Source organism: Prionailurus viverrinus, chromosome C1 (genome assembly GCF_022837055.1).
Source record: "Prionailurus viverrinus isolate Anna chromosome C1, UM_Priviv_1.0, whole genome shotgun sequence".
Lineage (NCBI taxonomy): Eukaryota > Metazoa > Chordata > Mammalia > Carnivora > Felidae > Prionailurus > Prionailurus viverrinus.
Window position 1 is genome coordinate 87048148 of NC_062568.1, and position 6346 is coordinate 87054493.

At 38.7% G+C, this 6346-nt stretch overlaps 1 pseudogene; it reads left to right on the forward strand.

The window, feature by feature from the left end:
* The first annotated feature begins 1316 nt into the window (after positions 1–1316).
* LOC125173101 (peptidyl-prolyl cis-trans isomerase A-like) lies at positions 1317–1810 on the forward strand (annotated as a pseudogene).
* Positions 1811–6346: the final 4536 nt, after the last annotated feature.

Genomic DNA, 6346 nt, shown 5'->3' on the forward strand with positions numbered 1-6346 from the left:
CCAAAAAGACTCAGAAATAGAGATAAACAATAGTTAAGTTTATATTTTAAAAATAAAAATTAATTAAAATAATCTATGGCAGGGGCACCTGGGTGGCTCAGTCAGTTGAGTGTCAGACTTCAGCTCAGGTCATGATCTCATGGTTCATGAGTTTGAGCCCCACATCAGGCTCACTGCTGTCAGTCTGTCAGCACAAAGCCTACTTCCGATCCTCTGTCCTCTCTCTGCCCCTCCCTTGCTTACACTCTCCAAAAAATAAATATTTTTGAATAAGTAAATAAAATAAAATAGCCTATGACAAACAAAATATCAAAAATTTAAATGGATGGGAATGCAAGCTGGTGGAGCCACTCTGGAAAACAGTATGGAGGTTCCTCAAAAAACTAAAAATAGAACTACCTTATGACCTAGCAGTTGCACTACTAGGCATTTACCCACGGGATACAGGTATGCTGTTTCGAAGGGACACATGCACCCCCATGTTGATAGCAGCACTACCCACAATAGCCAAAGTATGGAAAGAGCCCAAATGTCCATCGATGGATGAACAGATAAAGAAGATGTGGTGTGTGTGTATATATATATATATATATATATATATATATATATATATATATATATATAATGGAGTATTACTCAGCAATCAAAAAGAATGAAATCTTGCCATTTGCAACTATGTGGATGGAACTGGAGGGTATTACGCTAAGCGAAATTAGTCAGAGAAAGACAAATATCATATGACTTCACTCATATGAGGACTTGAAGAGACAAAACAGATGAACATAAGGGAAGGGAAACAAAAGTAATATAAAAACAGGGAGGGGGACAAAACAGAAGAGACTCATACATATGGAGAACAAACTGAGGGTTACTGGAGGGCTTGTGGGAGGAGGGATGGGCTAAATAGGTAAGGGACACTAAGGAATCTACTCCTGAAATCATTGTTGCACTATATGCTAACTAATTTAGATGTAAATTAAAAAAAAAAAACAACCTTAAATGAAGACAATGTCATATTGAGTTCTATTGGAGCTTGAGGTAAAAGGAAAAATGTGCCCCCTATATCCATGTTTTTATCTATTTTTTAACAGCTAGTTTTTTCCCAGAATATTAAAGTAGTTGAAAAAGTATTGAAAAATTTAAAAGTATGTGTAATAAAATTTTAAATATTGTTTTAAGTATAAATATTTTATTTACACTAAAATAATTTATTATAATCTAACTTTAATTGAAGCAGGCTCATCAATAATATTTTCAAAATCTACTTCTGGAGCTTGCAGATGCCACCATCTCAGAGCCACCCATGCCACCCAGACATGGTCAACTCCACCGTGTTCTTTGACATCACCAGGAATTGCAAGCCCTTGGGCCACATCTCCTTCAAGCTGTTTGCAGACAAAGATCCAAAGAGTGCAGAGAACTTTTGTGCTCTGAGCACTGGGAAGAAAGGATTTGGTTATAAAGTTTCCTACTTTCACAGGATTATTCAAGATTTATGTACCAGGGTAGTGACTTCACATGCCATAATGGCACTAGCGGTAAGTCCATTTACAGGGAGAAACTGGATGATGAAAATTTCATCTTGAAGCACATGGGTCCTGGCATCTTGTTCATGGCAAATGCTGGACCTAACATAAATGGTTTCCAGTTTTTCCTCTGCACTTCTGAGACTGAGTGGCTGGATAGCAATCATGTGGTCTTTTGCAAGGTCAAAGAGAGCACGAATATTATGGAAGCCATGGAGCAATTTATGTCCAGGAATTGCAAGACCAGCAAGAAGATCGCCATTGCTTATTATGCACAGATCTAATAAATTTGACTTGTGTTTAACTTAACTAGCAGATTATTCCTTCTGTAGCTCAGGAGAGCACCCCTTCACCCCCATCTGCTTGAACTATCTTATAATCTCTGTGCTCTTGATGCAGTTCTATGGGTTCCATATTTTCCTAAGTCCCCTCCAAATCTAGCTGGATTGCAGAGTTAAGTTTGTGATTATGAAGTAAAAACTAAATAAGGATAATAAAAGACAAAACTAAAACTCTGATTCTAGGAAAAAAAGACATTAAAATGTATAAAAATGTGGATAAATGGGGGGGACACACTTTTCCTTTTGCTTCAGGTTCCAACATGTTTCAACATGGAATACTTCCTGAGAATAAAACCACATGAAGAAAAACAAAACAGAGAGATGTCAGGGCAAGGAGAGAGGTGAAGAACCAGAGAGAGAGCCACAGAAAGGCTAACATTCTTTGCACGTGTGCAGCTGACTGCATCAGAAGCCAGGTCTGTACCTGGACTTCTCAACTTTGTGTGCATTAGTTTCTGTTGTTTTCATTGTGTGATTTGTGTTTCTGTCACTTGAAATACAAAATCCATGTTTAATCAGGGGCTTTGTCTTAAGTTGGGTTCCTGAAGCAGACCCTGAGACAAGATGTGAGTTCAAGTAGTTTACTTGTCAGGGGATCCCCAGAAAATAACAGGGGAGAATGAGAATGTGAGATGGGAGAGGGAAGGGAGGGGATAAAAGGAAGCTTTGTGAAGCAGTGTGTCACTTGAACATCTCTGGGGCTCTCTGTAGAACACATCTCAAATTTGCCTCACCCTGCCCCAGGTGATAGGCTAGAGTATTTAGCTGTAGCTCCCATATGCCATTGGCTCCTGGGGGCGCTGACTCCCTGACATTTAAGTCTACCTCTTGCTCAGATCAAGAGAAAGATGTTAAACAGAGAATCTTAGGTTCTTGCAGTAGAAGTCTGACCAACCACATATACTGGAAAGATGGTGTTCAGGACTATGGTGAGAACACCTGCAATGTGTACCACAGTCTTGAAGGGTGAGTGCATTGACTAAAGGCACATAGAACAAAGTCTCTCTCTTTACAGGCCAAAGTGGGAAGCTGGTAATATATAATGGAAAGCTGCTAGAATTTGGATTTGGAAAGAGCAGACTTGAAATGTTATCCCCAAACCTTACTGGTTGTGTGGATTGGACAAATCTCTTAATGTCTTTGATTCATCTGTATGTTTCCTCATCTGTGGAATGAGTAGAATGGTAATAAAACTGACTTCCGAGCAATGCAATGAGGACCAAACGAGGTGCAGAATGGATGAGAAATGCCTTTAAACAATTGATTTTAATTTTTCTATTAGGGAGTCTTAGAAAAGAAGTTGCCATGTTGGAGGGTATTCAAAAATTACTTGAAGAACTTATTAAAAATAGAGTGACATCTAGAATTTCTGATTCAGGTCACCTAGAGTGTGACCCTAGACTCCTCATTGTTCAAATGTCACTCTATAAGACTAAAACATGTGGCTTGTGGGTCATACGTTGAGAAACGCTGCAACTGGACAGAATATATTGAAGGAGAAAGCATCAGGCTGTGACTGAAAGATAGGCCTGAGAGAGGAGCTGAAGATCATGCAGGAAACTAAAGGGAACTCGGGTTTACCCTGTGAGCAAAGAGGCAACATGTTAAAGGCTTTAAAATAGGGGAGGAGCACCTGGGTGGCTCAGTCAGTTAAGTGTCTAACTCTTAGTTTTGGTTCAGGTCTCGATCTCGTGTTTGTGAGATGGAGACCCATATTGGGCTCTGTGCTGACAGTTCAGAGACTACTTGGGGTTCTCTCTCTCCCTCTCTCTCTGCCCCTCCCCAGCTCATGCTTTCTCCTTCTCTCCCTCTCTCTCTCAATAAATAAATAACCATTTAAAAAAATAATAAAATAAAATAGGGGAATGAAATGATTAGTACCACAGGAGAGAAATGCCTTTGGCTGCAGCACTGAGAAAAGATTAAGGAGGGTAGCAAGGTGAGGACTAAGAAAACAAGAGTGGGGAGGCTGGTAGGAAATGAGATCGGGAACTGGGGGAATGAACCTGAGAACAGAAGACATGAGCGTGGAGAAACAAATGCTAATAACAGACTTTAAGAGAAAAAGCAGAACACCAAAATGTATATGCATATTGTATGTTCCTATTTTGTTCATACATTTGTGTGTATATATGTGTAAACACACACATACACACACACACACACACTTAGAGAGAAGAAAAGGAAATGCAACCAAATGTTAATGCTTATCTCTGAATAGTACATTACAATGGAGGTTTTAAGTCTTTTTTTAAAAACAGATTTTTTGGCGGACTCCTGGGTGGCTCAGTTGATTAAGCATCTGACTTCCGCTTAGGTCATGATCTCATGGTTCATGGTTTCAAGCTCCGTGTTGGGCTCTGTGCTGACAGCTCAGAGCCTGGAGCCTGCTTCAGATTCCGTGTCACCATCTCTCTCTGCCCCTCTCCTGTTTGCTCTCTGCCTCTCTTTCTTTCTCTCTCAAAAATAAATAAACATTAAAATGAATAAATAAATAAATATAAATAAATACATATTTTTTCTTCCATTAATAAACATGTATTACTTTCATGATTATATAAAAAAGAGTATAAAGAAAGAAAGGGGGAAACATTTCATTATAAAACAATTTCACAGAAATGGCTGAGGAACAGCCAAAGAGGAAAATCTACAAAAGAACAAGTCATTCTTCGTGAGGACTTAGAAGCAAATTCTGGTGAAATCTTTAGCACTATTAGTTAACTGTGATGTGGTTATTTAAGCTTTTTTTCAGCTCCTACTGTTACCTCATATGCCTTTAAAATATAATTAAATAAAAGTTACTGCAGGTTGATTGATGGCTGGAATCTTGCTCACTTGCAAAATGGGTAGAACTTGAACTGTGTATATATTGCACATTCAAGAGGTGAAAAGCAGGGCTCCTGGGTGGCCCAGTCAGTTAAACGGCCGACTTCGGCTCAGGTCATGATCTTGCGGTCCTTGAGTTTGAGCCCGCGTCGGGCTCTGTGCTGACAGCTCAGAGCCTGGAGCCTGTTTCAGATTCTGTGCCTCCCTCTCTCTGACCCTCCCCCATTCATGCTCTGTCTCTCTCTGTCTCAAAAATAAACAAACCTTAAAAAAAAAAGAGGTGAAATGCTTTTCTGTTTCTTTAATGATTTTTAACTTTAAGGTAGAGTCAGATATGCACAAGGGAGGAGAAAACAATCCGTAGTTTTTAGAACTGACAAAAAAATGTGTAAGGCTTAGTAAAAATCATGCCAAGAAGCATGGTGTGGTAATATATCTAAGAAAATCCAATATATCAAGTAGTTCTTAGATTAGCATATGTTAATTTTGGTTGAATGAAACTTGATGGTTGTTTGGAAGTGTAAAAGAGTAAATGTAATTCATGACCGCAAAATTTGGGGTAACATAGCATGGAGCATTCAGGATTGGCTATTTTTCTACTTTTAATGCACTTCTGATGAAGCTCTCACATTCATACTGTCACTTTAGGGAGGGGGTCCAAAGGTTAGTGGGCTCCCAAAAGCAGCCCTTAAAAATCTTCATTCACAGTGCCTTTCTGTTGACATCTAATACAGGATAGGAACCAGGATAACTGGGTTCAAATAGGTAAAGGACTAGTCACCTCACAATGTTAACAAAGGGTTCAAAGAGGGATTTTCATGAAAAGCTAGGTTTAGCAGGGGCATCATCATGGTAGAGGAGGATAGGAGGGTTTGTGCTCTATCTACTATCATTCTAAGCAAAACAAATGGCTGAGAAAACTTACCAAGAGAAAAAAGCCTGGTGCATATTTAAGCAAAGGTTGTAAATAGGATTGCAGGGCACAGTTTGTATTCTAGAGAACATTGGGACTTGGATAGAAATTAAAACAAAGCAATAAGAAAAAAACCAAGCAGATCTCAAAGTCAATACTACAGAAACACCTGCTATTTGCTGTTTACTGCCCAAAAGGTCAAAATGTCTCCCTACAGTCTTATCTAGGAAAAGAGATACTTAAATCCAATGATTCCTACTTTATGGACTGTGGACTTCTAAGGAACCAGGGATTTTGCAAGGTGGCTTTATACCTGTAGAAACACAAGTCTTAGATAAGAAGATATAAGAACATAGAATTACCTGCAAAGAGGATTTGCATTGCTTCCCACCTATATTCATATACCTACTACTATTTTTCAAATGTATATCAATTTAATTGAAATTAATTCTTAGTAACTTTGGACATTTGATCTGTTAATAACAAATCTGCAATAAACACATACCAAAAATATGTCAACTGTGGTGTGAGAGATGGTAAAAATATTTAACATCAAAGGAGCCCTTCCTTGCTCAAAAAATCTAGGAATGCCTGCCTTAAATAATTTACAAGTATCAGTATATAATAAAGAGTTTCTGCTAATAGCTTAGAGCAGTGGTTCTTAATCTTGGCTGCATGTTCTAATTACCCAGGGAGTTTTCAAAAACCCCACTGCCCAGGTCATGCTCAGAATCTGAGAT